This window comes from Astatotilapia calliptera, chromosome 3 (genome assembly GCF_964374335.1).
Source record: "Astatotilapia calliptera chromosome 3, fAstCal68.1, whole genome shotgun sequence".
NCBI classification, from domain to species: domain Eukaryota; kingdom Metazoa; phylum Chordata; class Actinopteri; order Cichliformes; family Cichlidae; genus Astatotilapia; species Astatotilapia calliptera.
The window spans coordinates 75,234,498-75,251,001 of NC_137424.1; the positions used below are offsets into that span (position 1 = coordinate 75,234,498).

At 43.5% G+C, this 16,504-nt stretch overlaps 1 protein-coding gene and 1 long non-coding RNA gene across 2 annotated transcripts in view; both read left to right on the plus strand.

Annotated features, from left to right (window-relative positions):
• Window positions 1–16,504, plus strand: part of LOC145423493 (uncharacterized) — a 60,875-nt gene that overhangs the window by 25,457 nt on the left and 18,914 nt on the right. The gene's annotated exons all lie outside the window — the stretch shown is intronic.
• LOC145425852 (uncharacterized) lies at window positions 908–1,509 on the plus strand. The gene is made up of 2 exons (XR_013906612.1): window positions 908–1,251; window positions 1,339–1,509. It is a non-coding gene; the product is annotated as an uncharacterized LOC145425852 (long non-coding RNA).

Below are 16,504 nucleotides of genomic sequence, written 5' to 3' on the forward strand. Positions count from 1 at the left end.
GAACATTAACTTTCTTAAAAGTGCTTTACAAGTCCAAACATGCACAGCTACAAACATCTGGCTGGCACTACCCCTTCTAGGTATCCTACAAGGATTCACATTGCATCATTACATGCAACATGCAGCTTCTGCATGCTACATTGTTTTTAGAATGGCCACAAGTGGGCAGTAGATAGAGGTGTGCAATATGCTTTAAACAAAGCCACTTTATCTGGAGGTGAACATGAGCTGAATTTGCGTGCAGTAGTATTTGCTTGCACACAGAGCTTCTGCCTTTGTCTGTATATGTCGTCATCATTTATTTGGTCAGTATTATAGTGACCGAGGTATTTAACCTTTTTATGAACTTCAAGAGTTTTTTGGGTAAGTTTAAACACAGGGAAATTTAGCAAGCTACCCTGCTAGGTTCTCCATATCAAGACAGCTCTTCTAACAGCATTGTACTTTATATCATATAGCACACCATATTCAGTACAGACATTAAGAAGCGCCTGTAAACCAGCACTGCTTGGACGAAAAACAACCAGGTCACCTGCACGTATAAGATGATTTATCAATGTTATACCTAATATAAACCCAGTGGTATAGGCTTTTAGCTGCATGAACAAATCATCAACAAATAAATTAAATAAAATTGGAGTTAAAACCCCACCCTGTCTGACAGCATTGCTGACAGCAAGGGGGGCAGAAATACTGCTTCTTCATTTAACCTGCATCTTCTGATGAGCGTGCCAGTAAGAGAGAATCCTCACAGTGTATCCAGGAACTCCCGTCGCTTCACTTTATCCAAAGGGTTTCTGTGGTTTACTCGATCAAAACTTTAGAGGCATCCATGACACACATAAGGACAGATGAATTTTTAGCCCTATACAAACTATTTCCTTGACTGCATATTGTCAGGGTCCTGGGACTGGGCGACCCAGGATCCCTGGGCAGTCATGGACCTGTGTATTATTATTATGTATTTTTGGTGTCGTTTCTCCTTCTCTGTGCGTGTACATATGTGTGTTTCTCTGTGCTGTGTTAGTCTGTGTCCCACTCATATGTTTAGGCGAGGTATGGGTGTGTATGTCTGCGGGTGTGCCTGGAGGATGGAGCTCGGCCACCTGCAGGCCTGAGGGGTGTGGCCCTGCGGAGGGACTGGCCACACCCGAAGCCACACACCTGCCGCTGATCAGGGCTCGTCGGGGGAGCTACTTAGGAGAGTCTTGGAGCTCCCACCGACGCGGGATCATTGAGTTATCTTACCAAGTCAGTGTGTGTTAGCGTAGGTCTGTGCTGTGCGTATATGCCCGCCGAGGGTTAGTGTTGACGGCTGCGTCTCTGGTTTCCCTACAGGAGGAGGAGTGGTCCGGAGAGGCAGCACGCACGGGGGTGCGGAAACACAACAGCGGGGAGCACGAGCACAGATATCGGAGGGAAGCACGCACACGGGGTTCGAGGGAGCAACGGGGAGTTATTGTTTTTACAGCCTTTTCACTGTAAATAAAGAGCACTGTTTGCATCGCAGAGTCTGCGTTTTGGGTCCTCCTTTCCCCACATCCCCACGGTCTGCCAGCCAGACCGTGACACATATATATGACAGTGCTATGCTTTGGTTTGAAGCCAAACTGATCATCCAGGGAAGAGATGAAAACACTAACTCTATCAAACAAGATTATTTCTAGCGCCTTAGATAAAATACTGGCTAGTGCAATCAGCCTATAATTATCCAGACAACTCACTTTTGCAGCTTTATATTTCATAACTGGTACAAGTAAAATGCATAGCACTGACTCAGGTAGTATGCCATGAATCATAAACCCAGTGAAGCAGAGCGCTAGAAGAGGAGCTAGCCTTAAACTAGCATGTTTTAAATGTTTTGCAGTGATGTGATCCAAGCCACAAGATTTACTATTAGATAACCTGCAAATGGTTTCATTTACCTCATGTGTCCTTACACTAATTGCTTCATCGCTCATGTCAGAATTGTCTTCATATGGTTCACTTTTTATACAGTTAAACAACGCACTGTAATGCTGTCTCCATAATGCTTCAATGTTATCTGCCCCAGAAACACCGTCAACAGTTGATGGTAGAGATGGTTTACAATTACTAAAACCTTTCACCTCTTTCCTCTTTCATACAGAGCAGTCACTATATCATCACACATGGAGCAGAGTTCATGTTTATGCACAACATTCTTACAGTTGACATCCTTGTACAAAATCACTTCTTTGGGCAAAGAAATGTTTTTCAGAGGTATATCGGCATTACTATAATAAGCTAAGAAGTCATCTTCCCTAAATGCTGACCAGTCTAATTTTACACTGGTAGAAATAGTAGCAATATTATTTTCAGTTATTGCTGGCATTTGTTCCACATTCACAGTAAAACCAAAAGGTAAATGGTCTGACACAGTTACCTCATACCTATGCTTGGCACCACTGTACCGTGTCTGCGCAGTTTAGAAAAACGCCAGACCAGAGCCCCTTCAGGCTAGAGTAAAGGATTGTACATTTAACTCACATCATTACATTAAGCAGTAACCTTGAAAGAGTATAACTTGCTATGTTAACTAGAAATTTTTTGACGGGTCACATCTCTACTGAGTTTCTCTCTCAAATACAAAGCAAGAGTTTCTGCATCTACATCCAGGGCAAATTTAGTGGCAAATACGCTCACCAATTTAGTTTTCACAGTTTTGATTGTACTCACAGCTCCAGTGCCAATGATCGATACAGCTCCAGGCCTCTTATTGCGTCCAGTGGTAAAAGCATGCGTTCCTGAACCTGAATTAACCTTCTCCAACTTCCAACAAAGTCTGCCATTTTTCACAACTTTACGCAACTGTGGGGAGCATGTAAAAAGCTCTGTCTCAACAGAATCCTCCCTTGTTGCAGTAGTTTCCATATTAGGACCTGAGGCTCTCATCAGAGCCCGATCTTGACCACATAGCAATATCTCCGCACAAAACGCTGACACTGTGCTTGTCCCAGTCTTTGAACCAGCCAAAGTTCCGGTTCCCTGCCTTCCACATGGGCCACCTTTAACTCGACTCCCCTGCCGGTCCTCTGAGTGCTTCCACAGGGGAAGTGGGAAGCGGTCTCCGGCCCCTGAGCGTTCAGAGTAATAGGCTCAGTCAGCACCTCAAACTGACACTCAAGAGCAGTCACACGTTGGTTGACCTCGACAGCATTGGTCTTAAATTGCTCAAAAACATCTGCCTGTAGTTTGATTGGATGTTTTAAAGCACCCACCTCAGCACATAGCTGGTCCATTCTCCGTAGTAAACAACACACATCCATGCTGGAGTGTGTAAGAGGCGGCAAATCATCCAGGTACGAGAGACAAATCTGGGGATATTCTCACCACACTCATTCAGCACTTTAAGGCAGAGTTTAATATTGTTATGATGTCCTTTATATCCAACGCACCGCTGTGAGGTAGTAGGGCAGAGCTCAAACAAAACTTTCTTGGAGTCAAATGTGTTCCTGGCCAACAACACAATTTCATCCTAACTTAAAGTTTTTTAATTTGAGTGAGATGGAGGGGAGACTTGTTTTCCCACCCTCACTGATTGGGGTCTGTCTGTGAGGAAGTTGAGGATCCACTGACACAGTGATGAGCTGAGTCCTAGATCTGTCAACTTGGTGAAAAGCTTAGAGGGAATTATTGTGTTGAATGCTGAACTGTAGTCCACGAACAGCATCCTAACATAATTCCCTCTGCCAGTGTCCAGGTGACTCAGGGATGTGTGGAGCAGGTGAGATATGGCATCGTCTGTGGAACGATTAGTCTGGTAAGCAAATTGAAGTGAGTTGATGGTGGCAGGAAGTGAAGAAGTTATGTGATCTCTCATCAGTCTTTCAAAACACTTCATCACAATTGAAGTCAGTGCTACTGGACGGTAGTCATTGTGGCAAGCGGGCTGTTGTTTCTTTGGAACAGGAACTATAATGGACTGTTTGAAGCATGTGGGAACCACAGCTTGGGCCAGGGAGAGGTTGAAGGTCTCCGTGAACACCGGTGCTAGCTGATCAGCGCAGGCTCTAAGGACCCGGCCAGGGATTGCATCTGGTACTGCTGCCTTCCTGGTGTTCACCCTCCTGAAGGTGTTCCTCACGGCATCCTCTGTGATGACGAATGCATTTTCTTCACTGGTGCACTCCGAGCGCGTGCAGCCGTTTGTTGTTTTAATTGCTGCGGCGTCGAAGCGAGCATAAAACGTGTTCAGCTCATCAGCCAGTGAAGCATCTGCATTCATCATTGAAGAAGCTGGTCGTTTATAGTCCGTTATAGTCCGCAGTCCTTTCCACAGGCTCCTAGAGTCGCACTGTCGTAGCTGTGACTCTAGTTTTTCCCCGTAGCTCCGCTTTGCCTTTCGGACCGCGCTGCGCACATTGTAGGACGCAGCCTTGTATAGGTCCATATTACTGGAGACGAGCCCTTCATTGTAGGCAGCGGTGCGTGATCTCAGAGCATCGCGGATGTTTTTATCCACCCACGGCTTCTGGTTGGGAAACGTTCGGATGATAGTTCTTTCTGCTGTGTCGTCCACTAGTTTCCCAATAAATCCCACAACCGCTTCCGTAAACATGTTGATGTCATCAGAGCTGCGCCGAAACATGTCCCAGTCTGCGTCATCCAGTGCGTCATCCAGTGCGTCCTGCAGCGCGGCCACTGATTGGTCCATCCAGCGAGTGACCTCCCTCCTGATTGGTGGTTGCTGCTTTAGCCTTTGTTTGTAAGCAGGCATGAGGAAGATGGCGGCATGGTCCAATTTTCCAAATGCCGGCAGGGGCTGAGCCTTGTAACAGTTCTTGAACGGGGTGTAGCAGTGGTCTAATGTCCTCGTGCCCTGGGTGGGGCAGTTGATGTGCTGGTGAAGGTTGTGAAATGTCCCTTTGAGATTCACTCTGTTAAAATCTCCCATAACAATGAGTGCGTCATCTTGGTGAAGTGTTTGTTGATGTGTGAGAGCCTCATGTAGCTCACATAAGGCAGTGTCCGAGTCCGCGTGAGGCGGAATGTAAACAGTGCAGGCAATGACCGCAGTGAATTCCCGAGGGAGATAGAAAGGGCGACATTTAACGATCAAAAGCTCCAGATTGGGCGAGCAAGAGCGTGTGAGTGGGGAGATGTTTGTGCTGTCGCACCATCTGTTGTTCACCATCAAACACACTCCACCACCTCTTTTCTTCCCCGACTCCCTTGTCCTGTCCATGCGGTAAACCGAAAAGAACCCCGTCGGCTGCACGGCGTGGTCTGGTATCGCTGGGTTCAGCCAAGTCTCAGTGAAGCAGAGGAGGTTGCAGTCCCGAATGTCTCTCTGGAACTTGATTCTGGCTCTGAGGTCATCAAGCTTGTTCTCGATGGATTGAACATTGGCTAACAGGATACTGGGCATGGGAGCCCGTAGCCTCGAGGCCGTCGCTTAGGGTCGCGTCCTTTGTTCTCTCTCAGGATCTCCTTTGGCCAGGTTGGGTCCGGAGTTAGACATGGTGAAATGTTCGTGTATTGTAGACCAATAGAAACCAAAGTGTCTCTACTGTAGCGGATTTGTGTGTTTTGCATGATGCCCATGCAAGATTATCGCAGATATAGCAAAAAGTGACGAAAAACTGCAAAAAGTGGAGAAGTTGGGGCAGAGCATCCAGCACGGCAGCCAACCTCACCGGCGCCATTTTTTCTCCACTAATGGTGGATGATGCCACCATTAGTAGTAATGTCCCTAAGCAATATTTAATAACTCCGATGATGATCCGAGAAGCTTCTTCAGCTTGACTATGACAACAACGGGTATGACCAACGATGACCTGGATGACTGAGAACCTTCACAGACATCCGATGATGTCTTGTGCATTCACTAGGGGGAGCAGTGTGGAGGGAACATTCCTTTACAGGTTTAATACACACTTACACTCCAATTGCATAACAATATTTATGTGTGTGTGTATTTCTGCAAAAAGTATTTGGTGCTTTGTTCTTAACATTTCAAGTGATTTGGTCAGTCAAATGTTGCATTAGGAGTTCCAAATAAATTAACGGTAATAGCAGCAAATATCATGGTCCTTCCTACTTACTCAAGTTGTCTGGTGCATATCATATCACTTTTGTGATTTTTTTTTTTAATCTAATCTGAAAATGTTCAAAGATTTCAAGGTTAAAAATGTTTGTGCTGTGAAAGAGACAATCCAAATACAACAATGGGTGTGTCCCAGCGATAATGTCCCATCTGCAGTCTCTATTTATCTTTTTAGTAATTTAGATAGTTATCAGTGCAAAACCTCAATATGCTGACAGGCAGAAGAGAATTAACAAGCATTAGTGTTTAACCTGCTGTTAATGATCTTTTTAACTATGCAATTTAGATTCTTAACAGCTGATACATATTTTATATATTTTTAAAAGTATTTCTTGTTATTGTTCAAGCAAAGCATCATCATTACTAGAGCTGGGTGATATTGCCTAAAATTCATATCGCAGTGTAATTTGAAGTATGTGTGGTAACGATATATATCGCGATGTATTTTTTCTTCTGTATAACGCATTTTCGGCACTATAAGGTGCACATAAAATCCTTTAATTTTCTCAAAAATCGACAGTGCGCCTTTTGATCCGGTGCGCCTTATGTATGAATTCTGGTTGTGCTTACTGATCTCGAACTGATTTTATGTGTTACACAGCGCTCAAAAATCTATCAAAAAATATTTTAGTACGATTTTGGTAAGCTACGAGGCCGCACTGTTTGATGGATTGTCGGAGCATTACGGCTACCATAGTCAGGAGCCTCGCTGAGTAATCTGGGTCCAAAACTCCATCCTCTTCAGGTCCCATAGTCAAACAAACACTGCAGCATCACTGAGAGTTAAAAACTGTCTAAATTCTTTCATCTTTAATAAAATCATCAGTGTTGCTGCTTTACCAGGTGTAACAATTAAGTTTAACATCCATGAAAACAGAATTTATTCAATTTAACGGACTTAGAAGTTAGCTTGCTAGTTTCCAGCTAAACATGGTATAGCATGTTCTGACTGAGAGATTTCTGAAAACAACTGAAGTTGGACTTCAGGACTAGCTGGTATATAATGATGTGCTACATGATCGTTAGCAGCAACTTTTTTTTACTCGATAAACATTAACGTGAGGGTTCCTAATGGTTAGGGACAAATGCAATCGCATGGCAGGATGCTGAAAACGGACCAACCTTCAGTCAGGAGAACAACTGAGATCATTCATCCACAATACGAGGTTAGTCATTAATATACTGCAACAACATGGGAATAGAGCAGCTGTGAGAAAATTCAACATTAATGAATCAATGGTACGGAAGTGGAGGAAAGGCAGTTTTTGGCTTTCCTCATATTCCAAAACTTCCTTCATCTCTTCACTATTACTGTCGCCCGGTATAATTTGCAGATGATACTGTTTGCAGCCGCTGCGATGTTTTCAATCAAAATAGGCGCAGCTTGATGACACCATCAACATGCGCTATCGCGGTAGAGCGGTATAGTCAAAATCTCTGCCATTCTTTTTGTTTCTACCGTATGCCGGTTATACCTCCCACCCCTAATCATTACCATATAACCTCAATATAAGGAATAAACCATGCAAAATCTCTGGGAAATTGCAGGAACGTTTGAGTCCTTAAGTTTGAATGAAGCGTTGGAGGTAGTAAGAGATTACAGGATGACCCCAACCTCAGCAACAGGACCAATCTCAACACTGACTAAGTGTTTTTGCTTTTGGAACTGTGTCTTAATTCCACCTACTTCACATAGGGAAGCAGAAGAACATATCATATCAAGACAGCCCTGAGTAAATGTGGTTATCCCAGCTGGATATTTTTCAAAAATGAGAAGGAGCTTAAAGAAAGCTCCAGCCGATCCAGGAGAGAAGGACAACTGCTGCGTAAGAGAAAACCCGTAGTGATACTGTATTTGTCAGGAGTATCAGATCAGTTAAGACGCATTTACTGTATCTGATTTTTCCAATTTCTGTTGAAATCCTGTTTTTAAAAGTAGGCATTCAGAGGATGTTACTAAAAGTGGTGTTAATTCAGCTGCAAACTTTTTGACACCTTGTTGTCATGGCTGGGGCAGCAGTCGTGTGGTGTATTGAGAAAAGGATACAAAATGAAGGCTAGATGCAGGTGAGCGTTTATTTACAAAGGGTGAAAATAACAAAAGTGAGGGCAGAACTGAACATAAACCTAAACTGGGAAAAAAGAATAAACCTGGAACACGTAACATGGAGAAGAACACAAGCTGAGAACCGAGAGACACGGCAAAATACCAACTACGCAGAGTAACACGGAGGAACACAGACGACGCGACGAGGAGCACAGGCAGACACACACTATAAATACACACACCAGGTAATGAGGAAATGACACACAGGGGTGGACACAGCTGAAACTAATGGACATAACGAGACACAGACCTACAAAGTAAAACAGGAAAGACACAGACTGTTTTACAACACAAAACTCAGAGACATGAACAGAGTACAGAGGGAGACACAGGTAGGGATAATACACGACAACCAAACACAAAGAACTAATACAAAATCAGAATAAACTAGAAAATAATAACAATAAACTCAAAGCGCTGGGTCACAGACCCAGGACAATGACACATGTTAAATTTATAATAGAGTGTAACTTAAAAAATATGATGATGCAATTTCTACTTGGTGGAATGATATGGGAAGTCATGTAAACATGTATGTTTAGTTTATTTAGGTCGCTCAGTCATCTTGGGATAAATGTGAGATATCGCTTCATTTATTTATATGCTCAGTCCTGTCCCACATTTCCAACGACACAATTCCACAGATTCTATAAAACTCAGCCCAAACAAAAATATTATCTGTCTATTGCATATCTAGCAAGTTTACACTGGTCTATTACACTCTAATTTGTATGGTTGCAAGGTTAAAACAGAGCTTGAAAAAAAACCCATTCCCCTCCAATATGGTATTGGAGGGGAATGGGCTTATTTCGATGCCATGCGCATCAAAATAAAGAATTCTGTGCTTAAATAATGAATTGTAGAATAAATTCTGCATTTGTAAATTCATTTTTGAATTCCAATTTAATAATGTGATTTTCAAAATGCTTTTCAAAATGCTTTTTAAAATGGCGATTCCACTCCTCATTTCAAAATCCATTTCCCTTTGCTGTTTGCTCACAGATTAGCTCAGGAATTAACATTTGGATTAGCAGCTGGATTAGCAACTTCATTTGAAAAATCCTGCTGCAATGCAAATTAGCCACACCGGGAGATGTAAGGAGCTCTCGGATTGGTTGGACAGACACAAGCTGTCTGCCTAGATTTTTCTATGCTGCTGTTTGTGTTGATATCTTTGCCCTGCTAAGAAGCGTGTGTGCTTGTACAAAGACCTTGCTGCCTCGGGATTTACACTCGGCTCGACACGGATATGTGAAGAATGAAGGGACCCTGTAGTGAAAAGGAGAACTGAACCTCTGACTGTGCACCTCTTTACTCAGTCTGACCACCTATTGAAGGTAACGTGCTGACGTGGCTAATGCTAACATGACCGTACGTAGCCCCGTTAAGGTCATCTTAGCTTATGAAAATGTGTAATAACTCCGTGTAATAACGTGTTTTGTAAGCTGCTGTGCTCTTCACAAATAAAGCTGGAAGCAGCTCAGACTATTAGAAGCGGCACTGAGCCCCGTTACATTTATACAGTGTTAGAGCAATGGCTGCTACCTACAGCCTTTAAACTAGCGATTAAAATGCTGACAGTAAACTCATCAGTCCAGATGTTACCACATTTCTTTGTGATATTGAGAGTTAAAACAACTGAGACAGGCTGATTAAAATAACAGCTGTCAGTTCTCTCATTCCTTATATCAAGACTGGAGATCACACTACTGATTTCAGTTCATTTGATATGCGAGTGCACAGATTCATTCTCAACTGGACGTAAATGATGATCAAAAGTTGTATAATGAATTCCTCGCTTATTGAATATTTTTGACCAGGAAACAACATCAAGAATTTCATTTAAATCAGACACCAAACTGACATCAAAGAGTTCATGTTACTAACAGCTCACCTCTCTGCAACAGACGCCTGCTGGCCTTTAAAATATATGATTGCATCTTTAGACCCATCACTCTTACAGGACACAGAGCTGGGTGGAGGTCCGGGCTGGTTCCTGTGAATAATGATGGAGCAGTGATGTGAGTGCTGAGCTTTGACATGTAGAAGAGTCATGGACAGTTAGAGATGGTCATCTCACCTCTGAGCTTTGGTCTGGCTCTCATGTTCCCCACACAGAGTGGTTTTAGAGGGAGGGACTCCCTCCTCTCTGTCCTCACACTGATCCATGCTGCTCAATTCACATCCGCTCACACACACTTTCTACCTTCACCTGCAGAGGAAACACAAATCATTCATGTGCACATCAACTGAGAGCTGCAAAGGTCATGTTTGCTGTGTTGGACTAACATCCACTCAATCTGAGACGCAGCTTTCATCAGTTCACTACAAAAAGTGTCACACAGTCGAGTTCAGCCTCCAAATTCCTCTATTACTGTAGTTCAACAAAGCAGTAGGTCAAACATGGCTGCAGAAATGGCAGAGAGCAGCCTTACTTCAGTAACAATGCCCAGGACCAAGCTGACTGCTTCCAGAGTTCATACTCTTAGTATGAACTCTGGAAGCTAACTGTTACTTAGTTAGCTTAGCTGCTCTGCTAGCTAAGCTAACTAAGTAACAGTTAGTCTGACAGCAGTTACTGTGGAACAAAGGCCAAGCCAAGGTCATATTCAGTGTGTTTAGTCTGATTCCAGGACTCTGATCACACACAGTGAAAGGAAATGGCGGACGCGCCCAGCCTCGTTGGTCCAGCTGCGAGTCTGGTACAGTGAACTATGTGAAAAAACCTAGGGTATAAAATGATATAAAGATTCCTAAACACTTCCGGTCGGAAGAAGTGAGCTGGTCATTAAATTCAGTATTATTCTCTGCTCTGTCTTACATCATATTCATCAGAAACAGAGGTGTGATGTATGATGTTAAGTGTTTTAAGTCACAGAAACAGTGTTCACGGAAGTTTCTACCACAAAACTAGAAAAACTGGTAATGGCATGCAGCATAGTTTCAGTTTGCAGCATACCTGAGCTTTGTGAAGCATCAACAGTAACAACATGCTATGTACCATGCATAATTGAAGGTAAACTGTACACTTTACAATTTAGACTTCAACTGAGATCATATATCAGATTTTCTTTATGTAAAATAAATGACTGCCTCACTTCCTGTTATGCTCAGTTCCATCAGTTTCTGTAACGCCTCAATCATCAGCTTTCAACAGAGCAATGTTTACCAGGACACTTCCTTGTGTCTGAGTGTCTGTGTGGGAACTTTAGCCAAGTTATTAAAACGTTATTTTACACTGTTTCTTTGGTTTTTAACACTATTCTTCTGTTTTTATTAATAAATGCTTTGGTCCTCTGTAGGTCCTCACCTCTGGTTACCAGCAGCACCACGAAGTCTCAGACTTGATCTTCTAACAAGTGTCAGATGATCTTGTCCAAAGTGGTTCAGATCTTAACTACTTAACATTTCCAAAAGACTGGACACAGACTCAGTTCACAGAGTGTCTGATATATTAAGGACTTTGATATGCCGGTTAGAGATAATCAGAACTGATTAATGTTCATTTGTGATTAGATGTGCTTCTTATGTGGTTTTGTGGATTAACAAAGATAGATGTAAACCTTTACATGAGTATATCGTCTCTAAAAGAGAAAATATTTATTTTTATTAAATAATGAACTGGCTACTGAGCACTCTCGGTCAGTTCATTATTCTGTAAAAAGAATGACTGGTCTGATCCAAGAAATAGAATTCAATAAGGAACATATATCAACTAACAACTTTTTCTTTTAAACAGTTTATCTGTGATTAATTTAAAAAAAAGATTAAACAAGTATCAGGGTTTGGTTCTGCAGTTTACACCTTGAAATTCTTTAGTTATCGAGGAAACTATATAAATGTGTTTGAGGCTTATTTTACTCATTAAAGTATGTTTAAAGTCAGGTATTGACTAAGAACGCTTCATTACAAAAAGAATTTGAACATGTATCAGTTTCATTATTCAACTCATCTAAATGTACCATTAGAGACAATAAATGTATATAGCATAAGATTGGCATTAGCTGTCAGAGGTTTGTGGCCAAAATCAGGACAACAAACTCAAGCGAGCCTTCGCTCAGACTGAAAACAGTTAAAAAGGAACAAAGTTCTAAGTGTTTAACAAAAAAATCAAAAGACTTCAATGAAGGGCAGCACACAGAGAAACACAAAAGACCATGCACTGACCAATAGTGATCAAAAGCTTCAAACAGTAAAAGAAAACTCAGACTCAAATCCACTGATCAAGGAAAGAAAAAAGAAACAAACAAACTGAATGACTCAAGTTGCATCCTCCACATGCAGATATTATTACCATTAGGTAATGTTCATGGTGTTTGTGAAAAAATCTATTTACTTCTGATTGGCTTTTTTAAGGAAACGCTGAGCTGGTGCTGCTTTGGTTTCTTTTGTTTCTTCCCCATCTGTTCAGTAAAATCTGAAATCTTAATCGACTGTCAAAAAAACGGATTTGTTTGTTTTCTTCTTGCAGTTTCCAGTTACAGGGAAGATCAGTAATCAATCAGAGATGACTGATTAGACGCATCAGACACTGATTAGTAAAGTTTTATACAGATTGATTTTATTTGTCACACTAACAATTGTTTCAGCGCAGAGATACTGACTGATAACCAGTGTGGATTCTGGCTGGTCAATAATCTATAATCATGTGGATTTGTCTTAAAACACAAGAGTGATCAATGTCTGTCCTGAAATAAGAGCTGAACATCAGGTCCAAACATCACAGAGCAGAAACAAACAGTCAAACTATTAAAGGAAGAAACAATGCAAACTTACATCTTTTTTCAAACGCACACACCAACAACAGGTTCCACTCCACACCTGGACATTAAAACTGACACAGGGGTGAGCTTCCTGGAAGGAGGTGGGATTCCACCTAAAGAGTGTGAGAGGGCCACACCTTCATGTGCTGATATACAAATATGTTGTCTGACTGCTCAGACTGACTCTGAGTCACGGCAAAGTTCATATGCTGACGTGTGAAGGCATGAAAACTTGTGAGGAATGGGGAACAGTAGGGATCTTAAATCATACAAGATGTCAGTGAGTGAGACGTTAGAACGAACGGACTTAAGATGACTCTAAGCAATCAAAGTTGATCTGAAACAGAAGATAAATCCAGTGATTCTTTGTAAAGTTCATCTGGTGCTCACATGAATCCTGTGATGAAAGATTTATTTCACTGAATGTTTCTTCAAAGCTCATTTCAACCTGTTGAAGTCATGAATGAAAGTGCAGACTGAGAGTGGATCACATGATGTTTAAGGTGTGTCATGTGACATGTTCCTGATATTATAACTGCTCAAACACTGATGAATATATTTGAAGAATTATTACTGATGTCCAGTGATGGGAATAATGGCGTGACTTTTTTCAGTAACGAGTAATTTAACTGTTACTATTCCTATCCTTATAACGCCCTTACCATTGCAAGAAAATGCGGTTTGACTGAGGAAGAATAAAGTAGTCGTGGTAAGCCAATCACACGACCGCTTTAAGATGACAAAGCAACAAGGTGATATATACCAGTTTTTAAATTGTATTGATAGGCTACGTAAAACTAGAGTCATGATAAACAATATACACGCCTGTTTTTCCTCAATAGTTTTGTCACGTTTACTGTCTAAGGACAGCGCAGCGAGACCTCTCTGCTTATGAGCAAAAAAAGAAAAAACAGCCCATTCGTGTTGGTGGAGAAATGCACCATGTCGACCAATCAAAAAATGATATGGCAACATGACATTTGGCTGTTTAGGAAGAGGGGGAAGTTTTAGGAGTGACAGCGAGAGAGAGAGAGAGAGAGAGAGAGAGAGAGAGAGAGAGAGACAGCAGAAAAAGAGAGAGAGAGAGAGAGTTTTGAGATGTGAGATTTGTGACGTTTAGCGTGTTTGGGGTTTGTAGTGTTAAGTGTTCAAATATTGAGGATGAAGTACACAACAACACCAAGTCCAGAGGGTTGGGTAAAACAATGATTTAATGAACACACGCGTGGGGAGATGAACACTGCAAAACCTCAGCTGTAGATCTCCGCCCAAAAATACACCAGCAGTTGTCTTTATAGCATCAGGGTATGTTTTCTGATGCCCCCTCTTGCGTCATTACATGCACAAGTTATAAAAACCACAAATGTTCTGTTAACGACTTGTGACAAATGAGAAAAGAACATTCTCCTTGTCTCCACGCCAGGTGCTTCCTGTTCATCTCCTGACTCTCTTTTTTTTTTTTTTTTTTTTTTTTTTGCCTGTCCCGTTTGGCTCTTTTGCCATCAGAATTATTGTCTAAAGGCAAAGAAAGATGCCCAACGGATTTACTTTACCAAATTGACCATCCCAGCCTTGCCGTAATGGTCCATTTGATTCACCTTTTATTGTTTATTTTATTTTCACTTGCTGAATACGGGACAGACTTGACTGGGGGAAAGAAGGGGAGAAAGAAAGAGAAAGAGCTGAGAAGAGGGACAGGGGAGAAGGGCAAAAAAACAAAAACCAACAGAATGGGCAGAAAAAGAAAAAAAAATGCATATATCGATCACCTGGATCACCTGTTGAGAAAGAAAAAAGAAAACAAGCAGAAGAAAACAAGAGTAATAGAATAAACAACATCACAATGATATATGGGAATATGACAGTAAATACTAAATATTAAACATTATTGTGCAGCACATAAGATCAACAGAACACAGTGTGCTTTGAGGTAGGAGCCAAAAAGGGTGTAGTTTGTGGGTGTGATAACCCGTGTGTACACCTGTGAGCATGGACGCGCTTGTTTTGTTAAAAGGTTCCTTCATGTAATGATCTGCTAGAGGGTGTGGGGGGTCCACAGCCCCGTCCTCCAGGGCATGAAGCAGGTATGGAGGAGATCAAAACTCCAGACATCCAGAGGCCCCCAGAACACAAGAGACCAAGGAAGACCAACAGAGGGGCAGCCGCGCCACTGTCCCAGAAAGAGCTGAGGAGAGTCCCAGATGAGGGCTCACTCAGCAGCCGCGGAGCAGAAGCCAGGGGGAGTTGCAGTGACGCGCCCGCGAGCTCTGCCGGCAGCCAGCTGTGCCTGAGTGACCGAGCCCCAGGCCGAGAGGCCGGGGGCACCCCACCTCCGAAGTGGCCCGAGCGAGCCCCAGGATCCAGGCCCCGATAAGCGGCCGCCAAGGAGTGAGCCGGTGTGTACCTGGACGCCCATCCCCAGACACAAAGAACCACCAACGCACCGATGTCTGAGGGAGTCCGCCATTGGCAGGGGAAGTGGTGGTGGGGGGAGATAGGCCTCCAAACCTTGGAGGGCCTGAGATGTCCCCAGAGAGGTGGCGTCTGATACCCAACCTGACATATAGACACAGACATACAGGCACACACAGATAAAAACATCCATTCCCACCCTCATGCTCTCATATGCACTTACTCCACACTCAACCAACGTGGAGACAGACATAAAGAGACGCTGTACACACAATCACACTCCCAAAGCGTACTCTACGAACCGGGTCTAGGTACCCTTGCCCCTGGAGGGGGGAACTGCACCCAGACCCAGGTGGGAGAGGCAGACCGCCCCGACTCCGCAGCAGCAGGGAGGCCCCACACTCCAGACCGCAGTCGGACGGCCAACTCCTCCTCCTAGCCCCCCCGCTCCAGCAGGCCCCAGATAACGGGGGTGAGAGAAGACTCCAAACCTCCCTCCACCTGCTCATTGTAGTGTTGATGCATGTGCGTTCTAAGGTGCATTTAAAACCCAGGAGGGCATGGAGCTACCTGCCAGAGAGCAGCAGGTAAGCGCATAGTCCCTCCTGCTAGCCCTCAATGTCTACATGTATTTAAAATTGAGAGGTGGGCAACCACGCGAGGGGTGAGGTGTACACCCTGATGGTAACTTGGACTCCGTGTATCGTGCCCACCCCCAAGATCCTATATGTATGTGAGAGTGTGAGTAATGTGAATGTCTAAGTTGTGAGATAAAATTGAGGCAGAGGCAGCCAGAAGGGGACAGAGGGGGGGGGGGGGGGTAGCCTCCTCTGCACCCTGGTGACATACCCCTACTCCAAGGCCCTGCATGTGTGGGTGGTTGTGGTGGAGCGGGAAGAGGGAGGCAGCTGGAGATGGGGAGGGAAGGAAGGGAGGGGCAAGTGACCCCTCCCTGGGGCCAGCTCCCCCGCTGACCCCAGTAGGCACCCCCATACTCCCGGTCTGGATGGGCCCCATCCAGACCGGGGCCCAGTGCAGCAGCGCCTCCCGGGCTCTGTGGGGCAGGGAGGCGCTGCTGAGACAGTCCACCCAACCCCACCACAGAGAAAACTGCACCCACCCCACCATCCACTCATCTTCCAGACTACATAAGAC